The 20,905-nt window shown below is 48.8% G+C and overlaps 1 protein-coding gene across 1 annotated transcript in view; it reads left to right on the forward strand.

Annotated features, from left to right (window-relative positions):
- The first annotated feature begins 1,325 nt into the window (after positions 1-1,325).
- The window catches only part of HIVEP3 (HIVEP zinc finger 3), a 218,990-nt gene continuing 199,410 nt past the window's right edge, over positions 1,326-20,905 (forward strand). The window contains exons 1-2 of the mRNA XM_042885538.1: positions 1,326-1,572; positions 1,735-1,831. The gene's annotated coding sequence lies outside the window, so the exon portion shown is untranslated. The remainder of the gene's footprint in view (positions 1,573-1,734; positions 1,832-20,905) is intronic.

The raw sequence follows: 20,905 nt of genomic DNA on the forward strand, positions 1-20,905 counted from the left end.
AAGAAAATTCTGATTTTTTTCCTTCTCCCCCCCCCCCCCCCATCCAAACTCCCATTCAAAGAACAATTAGATGAAGCATTGGGCTGCCTGCCTGCTTGAGCCATTGCTGCACGTTTGGTAGCTTCAACCTGAGCAGTCCCAGCTTCTCCACCTATTAAGATAACCGTGCTGATAAGCTTGGTCTTGAAAGGTCTGAAAGGTGCGTGCAATCTCCCTCTTCTGGAAATTGCTCCTCGCTGGTGTGTGGGTCAAGGTCAAGCTGCTGGCAGCCCACATCCATCTGGAGTGCTGCCAGAGGGGTTGACAAACCTCTTTTTCTCCTATTTGAGAAGCAGATCCTTGCTCCCTCAGGCTGTGTTTGCAGGAGGACCCCGGGGGCAGTGGGTGGGCAGTGATGCTGGGCTGCTCCTGACATTTTTTCCGCCTGCCAGTGCTCAGCCAATTGGCGAGGCTGGAGCAGCGACACATGAAATATGATGAATTTCAGCTGGGGGGGGTGGAGGGAGCACTGCCTGCTTCTTGGTTTGCACGCTGGGGGCTGCAGGGAATGGCCCTTTGCTGACTGCTCCCTGCCCAGGAGAATGCAATTGGCAGCCTGGTGCTGGGGGCACCGGGACACCCCCAGGGTGCTGAGCTTTGGGATACAGTGCTGCAGGGGGAGCTGACACCGCCCCCCCCCCCCCCCCCCCCCCAACTCTGTGCTGTCCCCAGGGAGCTGCGTTGTTAGAGGAGGAGCAGTTTTGGAGGGGCTTTGGTTTGGTTCGTTAAACCGAAATCCCACCTCCTGGAGAATGCTTTATTGCCGTGCCAGAGCTGCTGGGTTCAAACTTTGCAGTCTGATCCTTGGTTTGATGGGAAGCACTTGACAGAGCCGTGCTGTGTTAACCCTCACACAGCACCCTGGGACCGAAACTGTTAATACCAAAAATTCAGTTGTAACCAATTCAACCCGGATCAGGAGCGGCCGCGCAGCTCCCTGAATCGCATCCAGCAGCTGTTCATTTTTATAATGACTGTGCATTTATCCAAGAGCCAAGTGGCAAGTTCTCTGTTTATTATTATTCCCCCCAGCAGGGAGGGCTGGGGGGGGTGGGGGGGGGGGCGAATCCTATTAGAAAAAAATATATCTCTAATAATATTAATGAAGAAGGGCTGCTCACGCAAACCACACCTCCTCCTTTGCTCCGGCTGTGCCACCGCTGCCACTTTATTAATTTATTTGTGCTGCGAGCGATGGTCCTCCAGAAGTGATAATTGGTGCACTGTATCTTTAAAAGGTTAAAACCCTTTTCAAAAAGGCCCAGACTCATAGTGGGAAAAGACAAGAGAGGCTTTGGCTGGCTTTGGATCCAGAAAACAGCTGCTGATTAGAGGCTGCGTCTTCAGGCTGAATTTATTACATATTTTTCAGCAGCAGGGATTCTAGGAGGAAGCTTCCGTTTGGGTTTCTTGAGCACGGTTTATTTTTATTCAGAGGAATAACAGAGGAAGGATTTGTTCCGGCTGGAGCATGCTCACAACCTGCAAGATCTCCCATTATTAAACTGCCTACTTTGGGGCTTTAATATACATGTGTGTTTTTTTTTTTTTTTCCCTTTTTTTTTTTTTAATTATTAGCGTTGTTATTATTTGGCAGCAGGCATCCCCCTCTCTCTCTATTTTTTTTTTTTTAATAATTTATTTCGAAAGAAAGCTGATCTCGTAATGAGCTTTCTCCTTCCTCACTCGAAACAGGTGCTAATGAAAGAATGCAAATAGCACCGCCTGAGCCGAACATCTCATAAAGACGGGAGCAGCGCGGAGCGCGGATCGCTGCCGGCCCCCACCCCAGGTAGGCACCCGGTTATTTGTCGTGGCGTTTTGCAGATGGTCCACCCCCCCCCAACCCCCAGCTCCTCACTGTGGCCGCACAGCGATTCCATTTTGCTTCCCCCGAAAGGTGTCAGGTTGCTGCTGCGTGCGACCGCGTTTGGGCGATAAGCGGGCATACAGACGTGTGCGCATCGCCGGGCTGATCGCTGGCTGCGCTCCCCGCCGCGCTCACCTCGGAGCTGTCACGGCCGCCCCGTCACCCCGTCCTCACCGCCGCTCCTCTGCCTGCCTTCTCCCTCTTGGCGCATGAATTCATCGTCCGCTGACAGCAACTTCATTTTCTGGCGGTGCGAGTGGGCCGCTAGGATTTCTGCCCCCGGCAGCGTGGGGCTGCTCGCCCTCCTGGGCGATGCGGGGCGGCCCTGCTCCCTTCCCACCCTCCCTTTAGGAGCACAGACTGCCGTTACCTACGGCGCCCATACGCGGGTTTTTATTTGTTGTTAACGCTGATATTTTAACACGGCCCCGAATACCCTTCTGCCTTCACAAAGCCTTCCAACGTTGCTTTTTATTTGCGTGTCGGCATCCGGGATGTGATCCTCAGAGGTTTGTCCTTTGCTGGCAGCAGGAGGTTTCCCTCAGCTCGGCGGTGCAGCAGCTCCATGCAGCACTGCTCTGCTCTGCTCTTTGCTCACCCTCCAGCTTTTCCGCTCTGCTCTCCCCCAGCTGCACGCTTGGGTTTGCAGCAGGGACTGCAGTGGCCTCTCCGATGGCCCAATCCTGCCCTCCCTGGGATCCATCCGGCCACGTGAACCTCCAAGGGCACAAAATCAGCCCTTTGTCTGCAGTTGGTGTTTCTGTCATCTCGATGTATCGCTCCTCTGTCTGCACGCAGTTTTTTTGGCCGTTAAGGAAAGCCAGCAAAAAGTTTACCCTGATTAATTGTGCGAACTGAGAGTGGGCAGCGCATGAAATAAAACACGTATTTTATACAAACAACCCCTTGGGGGCTTCCTAGAAATAGAACTTGTGAATATTTAACCTGACAGATATAAGGTAATCAAACCTGAATATGCACCCTCCCCCCCCCCCCTTTCTTCCAAAAGCAAATAATTGTTAATTAAGAGCTTGATGTGGGGTGCGTGCGGACGAACGTGATTAAAATATGATTAAAATATGCTTTTGACCCGTGGTGGGGAGATACTCTTCCAGGGCTGGTTTTTGGCTGTGCTGCTCACAAGGACAGGCAGAGGGGTCCCAGTCGCTGGGGCTGTTGTCCCATGTCCCCCAGTGAGCACATCCTTCCCTGCCCCATCTCTGGGCATCCAGAAATGGCAAATCCAGTGAGAGGGAAGTGTGTATCTCCCCTAGATCTTATGCTCCCTTGTGCTGAGCCAGCTGTGCTCAGTTCTTGCTGGTTCTCAGTGCCATGCCAACAAACACGTGTGCCCAATGCTGTGCTGTCATTGCTTTGCTTCTTATTATTTTTTGGAGACCTGTTTTTAATCGAGTGGATGCAAGCCTTCCCAGCTGTGATGGAACATAGAGGCTTCTTGGTCTGTTTCCTCTTCCTGCTTGCTCTGTGGGTATTCTGTGAGCTGGTGCCATGTGGGATGTTGCTACCTGTCTGAGGCTTGCTCAGGTCATCAGTGCTGGTGGGAAATGGCTTGGTTGAGAAAGCCAAGCACTTTGGGGACTGAGGAAGGGAAATTGGCTTCCTTCCTAATAACCATCCCCAGGTGTTGCCTCATGATGATAGTAGGCATCAGCTCCTGCTCTTGGGATGCCAAAACCCTCTGTTGCTTTGCTCAACCCCACCAACCCTCCCAGCAACTGGAGTGGGACACACAAATCTCGCTGCAAGAGCTGATGCTCCTCTGCAGACCTGGCTGCAGCTGGCACCATGTGGAGCTGCTCCCATGGAGTACCGTGGTGGGAGCTGGAGGGCCAGCATCCATCTGACTTCTGTTCCTTGATCAGCTCCTGAGAAAGGGAAGTGAAACACACAGACTGTCACTCCCCGAGGAGCCCCAGTCACCCGATGCCATCGTGTTTGCAAAGGAAGCTGTTAATTATTTTGCTGGAAACAGTTGTAAACTTCTGTAAACGCATACGATGTGGCTTTCAGATGGGTTTTTCAGCATTGTGGTTCATTTTATGGAAGATACTGCAGCTGGCTTGGTCAATTGTGCTGTGCAGTAGGGATATCTGCTGGGGGAGCTGATTGCTATAGGTGGGTCATGGATCCCTCCAGGGCTCAGTTCCTTGGGTACAGCATAGTTCTGGATTCCTGCCTGGTTTGGCAATTACCACAAATCTCAGCTATCTCTATGCGTGACATGGATCTGATGAGGAAGGTACCAGTGCCAGGAGAGAGCAGTAACCCAGTATTGACCTAAACCCATCATTTTAAATTGGACCAGCTAGGAGTGAGCCTCTGCCTTATGCTGGTAGGAGCCCAAAGCACACTGGTCTTTTTGGCTAAAAAAAAATATCTCCTTTCTCCATGGAAAGCTAAATACCAGCAGCTGGCCTGGCTGTGGCGCTGGTTAGGATGGATGCATCAAGGAGTATGGAGTATAACATCCCAGCATGTTGATTTACAGGGTGGTTTGAAGGTGCATGTGGTTATCTGAAGATCAGAGGAGTGCTGGTTTTTGCTTATCCATATTTAACCACATTGCTGCAAAATAGATGGCAGAATTCGTAGCCCGGATCTCCTCAGTTAGTTTTCTAAAAAGCTTGGAAACTTTTATTTCAAGAATGGAAATGTACCAGCTATGCAAGTCATGGATTTGCTCCACTCTGATCTCAGTGGTGATCTGAGGTGGGGGGAAGAAAGCAGCACGGCCTTTTTTGTTCCCATTTAACCTTTCTGCGTCTTACTTTCTCTTCTGTGTGGGAAATGGGGAGGAGGGAGGGGGAGCCCATTGGCCAAGATCTCAGTGTGAGTCCCTGGCAGACTGAAAATACGAGTAATAAGTTTTGACTCTAAGCTCCAACTGCAGACAGCAGTGCTTGCTTGCTGGGCCAGCACCAGTAGGAGAGGGAAACGCATCGGGGGAGGCACACATCTGACTGCACGGATAATACATATGGTTGGATGTGGTTTAGTGCGCAGATGATGCTGAGAGCAGCCCAGGCTCCTGGGGTTGTGGTGGGGTCTGGGCTGCTGGGAGGTGAATGTGGCAACCAGTTTCTGTCACCAGAAGCTGTACATGGTGTGGACAGCTTGGGGTCTCAGCAAGCTGTGTGTGAAAGCTCTGATGACCGGAGGATGTGGGACACTGCTGGCATCCCCTGAGAGCAGAGGGAGTCCCAGAAATAGATGCAGGGATGGTCCCAGCCCGAGGTTGGGCTGGATGTGTTGTGACCCGGGATGCCCTAAGGACTCTGACCCTAATGGCGCCGGCTGCTGAGCATCGCACTGCAGCTGGAAGGGGAGAATCCCACAGCCCTGCTGCTCCAGGGCTCCTGAGTGGGGATCCCATGGGACGTTGGATGTGCTGACCACCCCCTCGAGCACCCCAGATGTTTCACAGCTGGGACAAAAAATGCAACAGAGAGACTGCCCCTCGCTTCCCCTCCCATGTGCCATCTCATCGTTCTGGCAGCTCTTGATGTGGGATGCATGGGCATCTCTTGAGAGGAGCTCGGTCGATGAAGTCTGGTCGAGGAGGTGACCACGGGTGGCTGGACCATCTCCCATGGCTCTACAGGAAGGGCTCAGGGCTGCTGCTGACTCACGGCCCCCGCTTGGGGGCTGCCGGGAAAATGGAGTGAGTAAACCCTGATGTAAGGAGTAATCTGTTGAAAATAATTCACCGCGGAATTCATCGTTCTGTTCTGTGAGTGAGAAAGGCGAGCGCTGCTTGTAATGATGTCAGGATGATCTCAGAGTCCTTCAAAGCACACCTCCGCTGCAAACAAAACTTTTAACCCCCTTTTTTCAGCTGCCCTTTGAGTTGAAGCATGTTATACCTACCCCTGGTGGGTGTTGCTGCAGAATGATAAATTTTAAATCAAAAGGTCTAGAAGGCTTGGAATAAGCAAAGGAAAAATTGAGAGGGGTTTGGTTAGAACTTGTGTGGTCTCCCAAATAAACCTCATGTGCAGGAGAGACGCCGGGAGGTGCCCATCTGTGCAAGCAGCATCCTCTCCTGCCCCAGTGCTGGTTTATCTCACCTGCATCCATCCTACATCCTCTATTTCCAAGGAGTTCCCAGTCCTCACAAGCCAGTTCCCATTTTCCCACAGGTTTCAGTCCCCCAAAATGCATTTGTTGGCCCTGACTCTGTGTTGGCTGTTGCAGTCAGGTTGGCAGTCCTGTATGTTGCAGGTGTCCCCATGCTGACATCCTGCTTTTAGTTGCTTAACTTGTATTCCCACCCTGAATTTTGTTTTTGGTTCTGGCATCTTAGTGAATTTTATGGGAGCGTGAAAACTGTTGAGCTGAACGGATAGTTTTGTTTTTAATGGCTGTACCAAAGCAGTCTGGTCAGGTTTCTGCAGAAAGCTATGTGCTGTATTTGCTAGAAGTGGATGCTGTGTGCAACCTGGCATGGCCCGTACATCTCCAGCAAGCACGGGCAACTTCTCATAGTTTAATTATAGCCAGAGCAAAGGATGTGCTTTTCAGCTGGGGCAGAAAATGTTCTTTCACTCCTCTGTTAAGCTGTGGATTAAGAGTTGATGGGATTTGCTTTTCCTCTTGTGAGGATGTGGTGCTGAAGTGGCGTGGAAGCAGAAGTTGTGCTGTAAGGTGTGCTCCTTGGTTGGATGTTGCTTCAAGTTATTCTTCCTCCTCTTTGTGTGCCCGAAAAGCCACGCGTGTGCTCTGCTAGGAAGATATGAAGACAAATGGCGTAGATGGTGTGAGTGGCTGGGTTACTATTAGCAGTGCTGGTGTAAGGCAGCAGTGGCTTTCACTCACACTTCTTCTTCTGCCTTCATTGTGCACCAATAAGAGGCATAACTGAGGTGATCAGAGGGCTGGGGCACCTCTCTTATGAGGAAAGGTCGAGGGAACTGGGCTTGTTTAGCTTGGAGAAGAGAAGGCTCCAGGGAGACCTCATTGTGGCCTTCCAGTGCTTGAAGGGAGCGGATGAACAGGAGGGGGAATGGCTGTTTGTGAGGGTGGATGGTGGTAGGACAAGGTTTTAAAGTGAGACAGGGGCGGTTTAGGTTGGATATGAAGAGGAAGTTTTTCCCCCAGAGGGTGGTGAGGCAATGGCACAGGTTGCCCAAGGAGGCTTGGATGCCCCATCCCTGCAGGCATTCCAGGCCAGGCTGGATGTGGCTCTGGGCAGCCTGGGCTGCTGTTGGTGACCTGCAGACAGCAGGGGTTGGAACCAGATGAGCACTGTGGGCCTTTGCAACCCAGACCATTCTGTGGTTCTATCATAACATTGGTCTTTGTGTTCCATCCCCTTAAGGAAGTGCTTTGTGGGATCCTGGTCTTGGTGGGGATACCAGGGTGCTTTATGGTAGGGGGTAGGGAGCAAAGGAGATGCCTTTCCATGAACTGTGCAGAAAGTTTGACTGGGCTGTGTACGTGAGGGTAATGCAGGGAAGATCTCCATCCTTGCTTCAGGTCTTTGTGGTACAGCTTATATTTCCATGCCCTGCTTTGAACAGCTCTTTGTCAACCAGCAGAGATCGATGCTCCAAAATGCCAATAATATAAATAGCAGCAGACCTGAAAGTGTTCTGCAAAACAAACTTGCACAAGGAATACCAGCAAGGTAGCAAAATTCCAAGAATACCCAATCTACCAAAAGTACGGCTGAGGAATGAGTGCAGGAATGAGGTAAGTTAGGGTAGAGCTCAGCAAAGGCTATAATTTGTGTGCCTTCAGCTGTCAGGACCTGTATTCCTCTCCATACATCAGGGTGCTGTGGGGTTGATTTCCATCTTGAGCTCATTGGTTCTGGTGGGATTCTCAGCGCTGTCTCCTGGTGTGATGCTGCTGCTTGTGAAGATCTTTCCAGATCATATGATGGAGATGGAGATAACTATAACAAAATGCAGATTTCCATTGCTGTTTCTTGCAGAGTTTGTTTCTTCTCAGTCAGGTGGATTTTGCTCAGTTTTACCATTGCAAAGGCTTCTCAAGGTCTGAAGTGGTGTAGTCCCAAATCAGAATTGCATACTGGGATAAATGACTTGATTATGAGAAACCTTCTTTGGTTCTGCATGGCTGAATAACCATAAAATGAACCAGGTACTCAATAGAAAACTGCAAAGGGGACAAGGGGGGGGATGTGCACGTTGATACCACATAAAGGTTGCAAAGTTAAGCAGTCAAAAAATGGAACAAGTGTTTGGTTGAATAAGCAATCCCAACTTCCCCGTGTGTGCACGGTGTTTATCAGATAGAGAGCAATCTTGTCTTACTTACAGCTCTCAATAAATAGATATCTAAGATGAGCTTGGTCATGTATGAGCTCGATCATGTAATTAAAGGCTTTTGACACATGGCCAGATGCTCTGCCTTCATGTTTGTGTAAATGAGAGCAGAGGGTGGCTGTGCACCACTCTGCCTGTGCTCAAGTGGCTTCAAAATAGGCTCTTTGTGCATCTAGGTGGCCCAGAGGGATGGGACTGTCCCCTGTGCAGGAAGGGAAAGGGAGAAATCCCAATTATCTGGCCAGGTCTGTTTGTGCAAAAGGTTATGAAAGGTGTGCTCTGCAGATGGGGGGGTTGCATTGATTTTGCAGGCAGGGTTTCAGGGATGAAATTCTAGCTCCCCAGGGGACGGGCAGTGACTCTGTGGGAGGTGGCTTGGGGGGTATTTGGAGCCCATCTGAAGAGACACAGAAGAGCAGAGCAGGCCTGTCCTTCGAGAGCTCTGCTGGCTGCATGTGCTCCTGCACACTCTGCAGTCTGCAGGGATTGCTTGAGGTAAGGACCTGTTTGGCCAACGGCACCCCATGAGCACCTTGGCTTTCCTACCCCGCACGTCCACGATGGTTGTAATCCTATGAGAAGTGACTGACTTTGTACAGAGGATTGTTGGAAGGAGGGAGGGGACAACAGAACGTGTAGGGTTTATGTTGCTGTCACGGGGAGGAATTGCTGCGATGAGTTTCATGTCACTTATGGTACATTTTTCTTCTTTTAAGATGACAGATCTCCATGCTTTACCTAGGGCGTGCTGCTCCCCAAACCCAAACTCATGCCAGTAGAAGTCATCCATGAAGTTGGTATTTGTAGACTTAGCCTTGCCTGACTTTGACTTGGAGTGTTGCAAACCAAGTTTTATTCCTGTGTACGTATTTCTGTATTTGCACTACAAGAGATGGTTTGACGAGCTCCTGCAAATAACCCCACTTATTTTTGGGGAATGTTTTTTAGTAGTCTAAACCTTTCTAAAACCTTAAAGCTCCATAAGCAGCTTAAACCAATCTAAAGCCTTAGATCATTTTAAACAGCTTGTGCCAATAGAAGGACTTGGATTATCTTAAATGCCTTAAAGAGATCTAAAGCTTTAGTGAAAGAATTTGGCCAGTCTTGGATTTGCTTGGTGGTTTGATTGGATTTCATGGGCATGTTGGTCACCACTGGGTCACTGCCCAACCGCTGTTGGGGAAGGCACCCTGATTTTCTCTATCCTGTGATTTTGGGTATTTGAGGGGCTGATGTTTAAACACAGAAGTAAATCCCGAATCTTTAACCTTAACTCTGCCCTCAAGTGAAGATCATCTGTAACTTCTGTATGCTGTCCCAGGTTCGTTTGGCTAAATATATGTCTAACTTGAGAGAGAAAATACGTTCTATTGCACCAATTAAGGATTCTCAAAGAATTGTGATGGCCTGAATTGTCCTTTGCAGTTTAGATTCTTATCACTTGCTTATAGAGCTTTGAAAATCTGATCTTAAGACTTGGCGGCTTAATTAAAGGCCTTTAAAAATGTACAGAAATGAAGGAATGAGTCCAGACTGTGACTTCAGTTAATTTGGACGTTCTCTAATTATTGCTTGCTTTGTGCTACAGCATCATCACAGTGTGAACATAGGATCTAACACTTCCTTCACTTGGCAAGAGCAAATCATAAGTAATTCAGGCTCAGGGTTTGGGGGGCTCTTCCTTTTGTGCTTTATCTTATTTTTGTAATTTAAATGAGATGAATTTTTCCTTGCGTGTCAACCAGCCTTTAAGGCTGAGTTATTTGATTTCCCTTTGAGCGCAGTGGCACCGAAGGTTTTTTTACTCCCATTGACAGGTGGAGTAGCATCCCCAGGAATTATTTCATTAGAAGACACATCAATAATGGTACCAGATACATATGAAGACAGCATCAGAGTAGAACTTTTCTGCTCAAACGCCTTAACCAAGAGAAGGAGCTGATGCACTTCTTATGCTGAGTGCTTGGACGTGGAACTGAATCCTGCTGAGCTCTGCCATGAGCAGTGTCTGCCTTCAATCCCTGCTCTATGCAAACAAAGCAGTTTTGTGCAGATCTGATGTGGGGCAGCATTTTAGATCTTTCCTGTGTTATAACTGCTTGAACTCGTAAGAAAGCTAAGAACAAGTTTTGGTTTCAATTTTAGATACGGCTGTTTTCTCAGGTTTAAGTGTTGGTCTGCTAACAGGTTGTTCTCAGTGAGGCTGCTAAAAAGTTCCAATCTCCTGCATTTTATTCACTTTACTTATTAATGCATTTATTCATAGAAATGGGAAGTGCTTGTTGGAAGGTGAACTGCTTTTCCTTTCAACTTGCCACACGGAATTCTTTTGCAGATGGTATCATTCCTACTTCATACTTAAAGCAAGAAGCATGACTGCTAACTCAGCACCTGAGAATATCTAGTGGAAAATTCTGGGATTTTACACTTAATAACACTTATTTTTTAAGTAAATTTCCAAAAAAATAAAAAACCCAACCCAATCTCTACTGTAAAATGCATCCATAAATTCCAGGGCTCAGTGCTGGAGTCTCACTGTGGCTCAGGCAGCTTGCCCTGGTCCTGCTCTCTGCTACGTGATAAATAAAGTTCCTTTCCTTCCTTAGAATATCTGACCCAGGGAGTTCAGGATGAAGTTTGTTAGAAATGTAAACAGGCTGCAGCTGGGTAAACCGCTGCTGAATCAGGGCAGGGAGCAGAGCAGCCTCTTAAATCTGGTTCTGTTTTTCCCCACCGCTGACCTGGTGCTGGGGACTGGATCTGCTTCTGTCGCCAAACTGCAGTGCTGTGGACCTCTGTACCCTCGTGTCTGTGTCTGCTTGGGTGAAACAGGGTGAGCTCTTAGCTTTCCTCCTGTCTGTCAGGAGCAAGTGCTGGGTTTGGAGCCGGTGAAAAGCTGTGGAGCGCCCGCTTCCCTCTCCATGGCAGCTTGGTGCAATTACTTGTTTTACCTCGCTTAGCCCCTTTTACTTTTTTTTTTCTGCTTTATCTCCTTTGCTCCAAGCTCTTGAGCGCTCTCAGCTCTGCTTGCCTCTGCCTGGAGGCTCGAAGCAAAACCAAAGCAGCCAGTGCAGAAATTCCCTATTGCATCTTCTTGCTCTCAACTACCTGTCCCATATTCTGTGCCATTCACAGCTATAAGATAGAATGATTCCTAGTGCTGTTTACTAGTAGAAAAACAAAAGAAAGGGCTCTTCTTCTCCCCTGGATGTTTTCTATCCCCTCCCAGGAATGGGTCAGGCCCCCATGTGTGCCAGTTGCAGAGAGCCCCACTGAGCACAAAACAGTCCTGAGGTTTTGCATGGACAGAAGCATCTGCAGATGGGAATTGCCATCAAGCAATGCTAAAGCAAGAGTTAAACAGGTTTGATACAAACTGTAGTGAGGCTTCTGTGGCTGTTTTACTGAAACATCTATGGCTGGTGTGTGTGTCACCTCAGAGCAGCCTCTGTGTCCCCACTTCGCTTTGAGGCCAGGTGAGACCCTAAAAGTGGGCCTGAATGCAGATGGACTGGGGTTGGTACAAGCGTTGCTCACTTCTGCCCTCGCCCTTAGGGGATGCAGAGAATAGTTTGAGGTATAGAGGGCTGTAGCAGAGAGCCCTGCTGCAGGCTGGAAGGTCCCCAGGCCTCAGTTTGCTCCCACATGCAGATTGCAGCAGCACAAACAAGTTGGTGATAATCCACCCAGCAATCTGGCATCTTCCTTGAAAAGGGCCCTGATTTCAGAAAGTATCGCTGTCCAGAACAGTGTTCAAGCATGTGCCTGCCTGTAAGCGTGAATTTAATTGCCATCCTGCAGAATGTTGTGCTTAATCATCTTCCTTGGTGCTGCTTCTGACTCAGGGCTGCTGTTGGCATCCTGCAGGGTGCACCACAATGGGGAGAGCTGCCAGGGCTGCATATGTCTCATGTGCATGGCTGGGTGTTGCTGAGGAAACGTGTGGTAGGGAAGGGAGCTTGAGGTTCTCTGGTAAAGAAAACAGCTCTTAATTAATTGGATGAATAGGGTGAGTTGCTAAAACACGCAGTGTTTGTGGCAGCAAAGGGTTTGTAAGGACAGGAGTTTGGTTTGAGGATAAATGAACCTTTGCAGCTCTTAGAAGCTTGCTGGAACTCCTCATCTTTAGTCCTTTGAGACACAGTCAGCAGCTTGGGGCTTCTTCCAGACTTCCTGGAAAGCCCAGAGGTTCCCCACATCTGTGTGCCCAGGTGCAGGGGGCAGTGTGCGTGCATAAGGGTGTGTGTTTGGGAGCATTGTGTGAGATGCAGAGCTGGGGACTTGCACCTGCTGGGCTGCTGACCACAGAAATCTGTGCACAGCAGTGACCTGTAACAGCTTTCTACCATCGGTTTGAACTCCCTTTTCTCCATATTGATGCCTGGGGACTTGCATGGTTGGTGCCACGAGGGGAGAGGTTAGGAAGGTTGCTCACAGTGTGAGTTGGTGCTGATTCCTGAGCACAGCAGCTGCCCTGCCAACTGCTTGTGGGGATGTTTCCTCGTGATGTCTCCAAGCCTTGGTAGGAGTCACTGCACCCCTCTCATTCTCTGGGATCATAGAATGGTTTGAGCTGGAAGGCGCCTTTAAAGGCCATCTGGTCCAACTCCCAGCAGTGAGCAGGGACACCCACAGCTCCATCAGTGCTCAGAGCCCCTCCAGCCTCACCTTGGGTGTCTGCAGGGATGGGCACCACCACCTCCCTGGGTGTTGAGCTGTGGAGAACAAGCAGAGCTAACATGATCCCAGTGTTACTGGGGATCTTGTTACTGGGCCAGAGATGAAGATGAGTGAGTGGGCATGAATTAATGGAAAGTTTGGGCATGTCAGGAATTTAGGTGGAGGTTTTTTTTTTGTTATGCAGGGAGATCGGTCTGAACCAAATTGCAGTGGGAACTTTTAATATAAATTATTTCTTAAAAGCACTTGGACGTAAGGACAAACTTGAAGATTATGGCTGATTACTTAAAAAGCAAAATCACTCAATTTGCATTTGACATCAAGGGAAAGAACATTACCTGCACATACAACCTAGAATGGAGTAGGCTTGGGGAGTGAGTGAGCATCTGAAGTCTTGCTGTCAGATGCTGTCCTTTCCCTGCGCGATACTTTTAATGCTTTCCAGCTGGGCTGGACTTATCCACTCAGAAGGATCTGAGTCTTTAAAAGCACTAAGGAGAAGACCATTGGTGCTCCCCCAATGGAGAGCTGAGGCCCATAGATAGAATCATTAAGACTGGAAAGTACCTGTAAGATCACCCAGTCCAACCTCAGCCCACCCCACCATGGCCACAGCCCTCAGTGACACAAGCGCATGGTTCTGGAACACCTCTAGAGATTGTGACCCCAGAGATTTGACCCCACCACTCCCTGGGCAGCTGTGCCAATGCATCACTGCTCTTTGGGAGAAGAAATTCTTCCTAATATCCAACCTGATGGAAGGACAGCAGCTGGAGGCTGTGTACACAGGCTGAGCTCACACCCCAGATTTGCAATCAGGTATTTTAACCCAACAATGCTCTCAACCAGTCCATGGAGGCAGGGCACGTGTTGTCCTCAAAGGTCTGCTGTGATCCCTCTCACCTTCTTTGCTGTCAGTCTATAATGAAAATTTAATGCTGCTGTTCTGCAGGAGAGCTGTAGTGTGGGAGTAACTCCCTGTATGTGAAACAAAACGATGTTGTGGCTTTTGGTACAATGGAAAGGGCACTTCCTTCCCCTGCTGCTGTCTTGGTAGGTATATCCCTAAGGAAAGCATGCAATCTTTTTATTATTGACCACGTAACTCAGGGCAGAGTGACATTATTTGTCAGTAATACAACACCAGAGGAGCTGCACTGCTCTCTCTAATTTTCCAATAAGCAAATGAAGCCACATGCAGTGCTTCACTAAACCCTTTCCTCTTCGGCTTCCCACACATGCACGGTGTCTGCGTTCCTTCCATTAAGTAATTAAGTGAAGTTTCATGACCAAAGCTCTCTCCTCTGATGGTGGCTGTGAGATTGCTTCACTTGTAGGGAGAATCCATTCCCCTGGGGCAGTGAGCGGAGTGGGCTCAGTGGGTTCAGTGCCAGTGAGTACTGGCTGAACAAAATGGATATGTCCTTTGGTGCCAGCTCTGTGTGCACACTGGAGCATGTCTAGAGAAGAGTCAGAATGAAAGCACAATATCTATTTCTGTATTTTCAGTGCTAGATGGAACTTACAGTGCTCTGGAGCATGCGCAGACATCCGTGTTGTTGTAGAACCTACCAAGCAGTGGTGCCTGGAGGCCTGAGCAGATCCATGGCATCACAGCCCATCCAGGCATGGGGTCATGGGTAACTTCCTGGTCACGGGCAATTCCTTGGTCATGGACAACTCTTTGGTCACAGACAATTCCTTGGTTATGGGCAACTCCTTTGGTGTTGGCAGCTCTTTGGTCACAGACAACTCTTTGGTCGTGGGCAGCACTTTGGTGTTGGGCACCTCTTTGGTAATGGGCATCTCCTTGCTTGTAGGCAAATTGTTGGTCATGGGCAGCTTGTTGGCACAGATGATGAAACTTGAATGAGGAGCTGCAATGGTTAGAAGGGAGAAACAAACAGAAAGCCATAAGGGTTGCACTGTAACAGAAATACAGTGGGCACTGAATTGTGACATATTCAAGTGATACATGAGAGATTAGGGTAAAAAACTAATCAGTCTTAGAGCACTGAAATAGAGGGGTTATAAGCAGGAGGTATCCTTGTCCCACATTTTGGCTGCAGCATCCCTGGGAAGTTTAACAAGTGCCAGGAAAGCCATGTGGGATGCTTAGGGAAAAACTGGCTGTGCAGAGGGGAGGACAGGTGGAAGAATATTGTCCTCTGCGGAAAGAAAAAGGGAAAGTAGCAGATAAAGGCCAGAGTGATTTGCCAGGAAAGTTTCTAAAGAATAGAACAGTAAAAAATTCCATTTCCTGGAAACAGAATCTTCTGACTAAAAGATTTTGCCCTTTCTGCTGAGTAGCTGTGTTAGTATGCTCATAGGCATACTTTTAAGTTGGATATTTATTACTATGCTGTAGAAAACTTATCACAGTTTCTGGACAACTCCCTCCTAAACCCCTAAGCAATTAGTGCTTGTTCTTCCATCTTTCCAGCACATCATCTCATGTAACACTGAACATCGCTGCCTGTTCTTACAAATGCTGCAGCATTCCTGGGATTTTCAGAAGCGTTGGGCTTCTGCTGTTGTGATGCTGATTGCCAGGGGAATAATTAGACTGGATTGAAAAAAAAAAAAAAAAAGAAAGATGTTTTTTGGATTTTGAATTTTGAATTTTGGATGTCAGGGGGAAGTTCTTTGCTATGAGAGCGGTGAGGTGCTGGAACAGCTGCCCAGAGAGGCTGTGATGCCCCCTCCATCCCTGGAGGTGTTCAAGGCCAGGTTGGATGGGGCCCTGGGCAGCCTGGGCTGCTATGAAATGTGGAGGTTGTTGGCCCTGCGTGTGGCAGGGAGTTGGAGCTGCATGATCCTTGAGGTCCCTTCCAAGCCTGGCGATTCTGTGATCTTTTAAATAACTGTCCATGGGTTATTTACAGTTATTTTCCATCACATCGTCCTTTTGCTGGTTCTGCAGCTGTGGCAGACAGCAGAATGACACATACATTTCTGTGCTATTTCTTCCCAAAGCGCAAGGCTGGAAGACAGGAAAAGCTAAAACTTATTTCTCTAGGCAACATCCAGCAAGCTTCCTGTATTTGGAGGTACTGTGTGCTCCAAGGAACTCACACACGGGATTATTGCAGGGAAAAGTCAAATTGCTGAAGGAACCACCGCAGCTCACGCTGCATTCAAACCTTGCGAAGGTGCATCACCTTAAATACAGTGGCTGGATCCATCCTGCACGTTGCCACGAGCATGTGCTCCTGGAGGGAGGAGAGGCCTCCGCAAAGGATCATTGCTGAAGGGTGCATCTGGAAAGAGCAGCCTGCAAGGTGCAGTGCGCGGTAGCAATTAGGCGCTTGCATGCATGCAAATGCAGGGCAGCGGTTCGCCTGCAGTGCTTGTCCTGCCGGTGGGCATGGAGCTCCTTCTTGGCAAACTGTGTCCTGAGCATCTGCAGGACTAATAAGCTAGAAAACAGGCCCTGGGGAAAGCCCCTTTCCCTCCCCCTTTCTTTTTTCGCTTTTCTTTTTTGTTAATTCGTTTTATTTTATTTTTTTTCGTGGCAGAGAGCAGAGATTTGCAAGACAAAAGCGTTTGCTTTGCATTGTGCATTTTGTTTTGTGTCTGTGGCTGTGTGGAAACACACCTGCCATTTTACTGCTTCCTGCAGCAGATGCAAATAGAGCATCCTCAGGAAAATGTTACATCCCTTAAAATAAACTCTGCTGCTCAGCAGCGCGTGTTGCCTCTGGTTTCGTGCTGGAATGTGTCTGCAAAAACAGAAAGCCACAGGGTAAAAATACAATTGCCCACCAGTAATAAAGAGGAGTTCCTGTGAAAGCTGCACTCGGCCTTCTATCATTTACAAAGTTTGAGCGTGGAGATGTTCGGGGCAGGTGGGTTTTGGGGTTTTTCCTCCATCTCCTTCCTTCTTCCTCCCCCTCCTGTTCTGCTCTGGGGGCCCTCGCCTGGCTCTGTGCCTGAGGCTGAGCTGCTTTGGAATTGCTCTGAGTCTGCTGGGCAGTGGACAGAAGTCTCTCTGGCTGCCTGGGGTGGCAATGCCTTACTGTGCATGGATTTTTTCTCTTTCTTCCTACTCCTTTGCTGTCATACAGAAAGCCCAAACAGGAAGAGGTTAATAGGAGGAAAGTCAAACAGAGCTGAATAGGTCAGAATTTGTCTTGCTTTTGGTTTCCTTGCCCTAGAGCCAGCCTGTGTCTGGCACATAGAGACCTTGAAACCTGCCTGATGGAGTTTCATTCTTGGTTGATCACATTGCCCTTGAAAGAATCTGTATTCTGTTCTGCAGGAAAGTGGAAAGATGAAGAAGCAAATCCTTCATGCAGCTGCTGCACCCATGCAGCCACCTGAGCTCAGAGGGTGCAGTTCTGCACATCCCATCTGCAGAGGTCTCCAAGCATCAGCTGCTGGGCAGGAGCACAGCAAGGCTTGCTTTTCTTCTTTGGTGGCTGCTCGTGAGGTTTTGCTGCTGCTCAGGCTGCCTGGAGCTCTGGTTTGCAGGATGCAGGTGCAAGGAGGGGTGTGCAGATGCTTGGGGTTTCTCACCTGAAAAAGGAGTAGTTGAGTCATTGCGGAAGCTTTGCTATCTGTAAAATCGTAGATAGGGGTTGCTACCAGCACTGATTCAAGACAGAAAGCTGATAAAGCAGGCAAAACCTACCTGGAGGTCTCTGTGGGTGTCTGAAGACATTGTCTGGAATCAGTTTTGATTTTAGTCAAAATAACATCTGGTGATCAAGCGATGAAGTGGTTGTTATGGGGGGAGATGGATGTGCATGGGGATGAGGGTGAAGCATAGATGTATCTTCAAGGGGTGGGTGAGGTCTGGGGGCCACGGTGGCAAGGGCTGAGGAGGAGGACAGGGATGGGCGTGCAGCAGTCCCATAACCTTGGGTTCCATGGAGTAACCTTGGGTGCCATGGAGCTGGAGCTTACAGGAGGCTCTCGGTGGGGTAGCACCCAGGACGGAGGTGTTAGGGGAGGCTTGGTACAGTGAAGAGCAATCGCAGTGTATGGGAAAAACTGGCTTCAAGAGACTGCTGACTATTGATGGGCAATCTGCTGCAGGGCTCCAGTTTTTGGAAGCACCAGCAGGGCGGTGTCAAGCCAGGATTGCATGGAAGCACATGGGATGGATCAGAGCCGCTCCCTGGGCACACAGGTGTGGCTGTCACAGCCCCTGCTCTCAGTGTTTGTCTTGGCTCGGGAGCTTAGCAGAGGGCTATGGGACATGCCTGCCCATGCGGACAGGAATTCCCCTCGAGGCTTGCTGGGTTCAGGTGTCTTTTTGCCAGAACTGCTGTTGGATCACTATGGCTTGCTCCATTTCCCCCTTGCTCTGGTTTGGCAGCATCCCTCCCTGCTGGGTCAGTGGCTGTATGAATGGTCCTGCTGCTTTCCACACCCTGGTTGGGCTGCGAGGGGGACGTGGCACAAACTCTGCTCTGTGCTTGGCCTGCTCTGCCTGTTGGCAACCCTGCCCACAACAGGGGAATGGGAACTTGGTGATCTTTAAGGTCCCTTCCAACCTAAGCCATTCTATGATGGTATGATCTTGGCTCTTTCTTTCCCTTCATCCCAACAGTGATCTGTTGCGATCCTTTTGGTTGCCCGATGACTTGCAGGAGCAGGAGAGTGCTCTTCCATCCTTTCTTCAAATGTCAGTATCTCAGGAACATGCACATTGATTGCAGGGGTGGTGTGCAACACCTGGAAGAATAGTTCAAGCCATGGCTGACACTTCAGCCATGGTATTTTGTGCCATGAGTACAACTGTCCCCCTTCCTCATGAAGCTCTCCACATCAGGAGCAGCTGAATCTGTTTCCAAGTCATATTAACATCTCTTAACCTCCCAGATCTATTCTGTCCTAGCAGAGCAGCTTGCTGAAGTGGTCGCAAACAGCTGTATGTGCTGCTAAGCACAATGCCACACTCAGCATTGAGCAATGCCAGACATTCTGCGTGGAGAAGATCAGAGGCTTTCTTCTTTTAATCATATCTTTCCTTGCCTGGTGAGAACATCTCTGTGCTGCCTTGGCTAATAGCAGGAATCCTGAGCAAACACAGAGAGGGATTTGCTGTGAAGATCGGGCTACTGCCGGCTTGCCCAGACAGCTCTGCTCTCCCAGCAGAGCAAACCTCTCCAGCAGGGCCTCCAGTAACCTCACCTGTCCTCCCAGAGGTAATTGTGGGCAGATGAGTTGCCTGGGTATGATGTCATTATGCTTTGCTACTGCTAATTTGTTAAATGCAAGCGAAGGAGGTTGGTGAGATGACTGGGAGCATTAGCACATAGCATCAAGGACTCGAATGGATGATGTAGCCAACTGGAAGAGATTCCCTGCTGGAGCACTGTGGCACTCCCTGTCCTTGCTCAACGTGCTGGTTCCTGTTGCTGTGAGCTACCTGCTCCAGGCTCTGAGGAGGTGCTTGGCACAGCCCTGCCTGGAGTTTGTTGCCACGGTTTCTCCCAGTTGCTGGATCTGTACAGAGGTTCTCCCATGAGCCTGGGAGCCTCCTCTTGTCACAATACAGGAATAGCTATGGCTGAAGGGATGCAGTACCAGCGTAGATCTTATCCACTGTTTTCAAGTTAAGGCTTGAGCGTTGGTGCCCTCTGAGATCTGACCAGTGTGCGCTCAGTGCACAGTATCAGCTGGAAGCAGAGCAGGAATTCAGGCTCTGGTCCAGCTCCCACGGTGTTCCATGAGGTAGGGTTGCTAGACATCCGTGTAACATGAGATTTCCTGCATTTCAGACTCGAATCTTGTGAGCTGTATTGAAAACATACGTGATGCTATCCTTCCTGTATTTCCTGTACAGTTTTAATATGGGACGTGAGAAATCCTGCTATCATCTGCCCCCTCCTTTACTGTATTTCTTAGAATGTTCTTCATCTCCCTTCTTTTCCCTGAAATTGTGAATATGTCCATCAGCTGGTAAGGACAAAGCAACCCCTAGAACGTGTTTCAGGTTTTTACTTGTATCTTGTAATCCAGCCACTGGAATTAAGACCTTCAGTAGAGTTAATCAGACTGCCTTGCAGCTTTATTTTGCTACTCCCTGCTAAGGTGAAAGATGAGGTGATCTCTATCAGATAATTGCTGTATTACGTAATTAATTGGGAGATAAAAACCAGGTTATCCCAATTGCTTGGTGTTTGAGCTGATTTTGCAAACAGTTAAGAACTCGGGGTCTCAACTCTCCAAATTTCTGCAGTCAGTGTCACACGATTATACACAAAAGGAAATTGAGATTATTTCAAATGAGAATGAGCACGGTGGGAAGAGGTGGTGAAAAATTTATTGTCTGAAAAAGAGTGGTTAAGTATTGGAACAAACTGCCTGGGGAAATGGTGGAGCCACCATCCCTGGTGGTGTTCCAGAACTGTGGAGATGTGGCTTTGAGGGACGTGGTCAGTGGGCACGGTGGTTGGATTTGGGTCGGGCTGGGTGACCTCAGGGGTCTTTTCCAACCTTCATGATTGTATGAAACGAATCCCCTGAGGTTCAGTCATGGTCTGAGCTTCCCAGCTGCACTGATATTGGAGCATGTATGAGGAATACCCTGAGGAAATATGGAATGAGTGTGTGAGGTGGTTCCCAGGTGGAAGGGGAGAGCTGTGATGGAAGGGGAAGCTCTGGAGGACCTCACCTGCTTCTGTGCAGAGGTTCCATGGTTCCCCATGGCCAGGAAGATGAATTCACTTTAGGATAAATGTAATGACCAGCTATTACAGTGATGAGAACAGAGCAATTTCCTTACTGAGAGAAGATTAAGAGCATATCTACATCATCATAATGAGAGACAGTCCTGTCTTCGAGTTCACAGTCCACTGCAAAGCGTAATAGTGAATTCATAATGATGGAGTTGAATTTGGGATCTGCCAAATTCATTGTCCAAATGATCAAATGTACATTAAATAGAAACAATTACGGATAACTTTGGAGCCAGTCACAATGCAGTCCAGTGACTACAATGCAGTCCAGTGACTACAATGCAGTCCAGTGACTACAATGCAGTCCAGTGACT

This window comes from Lagopus leucura, unplaced genomic scaffold, assembly GCF_019238085.1.
Source record: "Lagopus leucura isolate 7727_CA_CO unplaced genomic scaffold, USGS_WTPT01 Super-Scaffold_100051, whole genome shotgun sequence".
NCBI classification, from domain to species: Eukaryota; Metazoa; Chordata; class Aves; order Galliformes; family Phasianidae; genus Lagopus; species Lagopus leucura.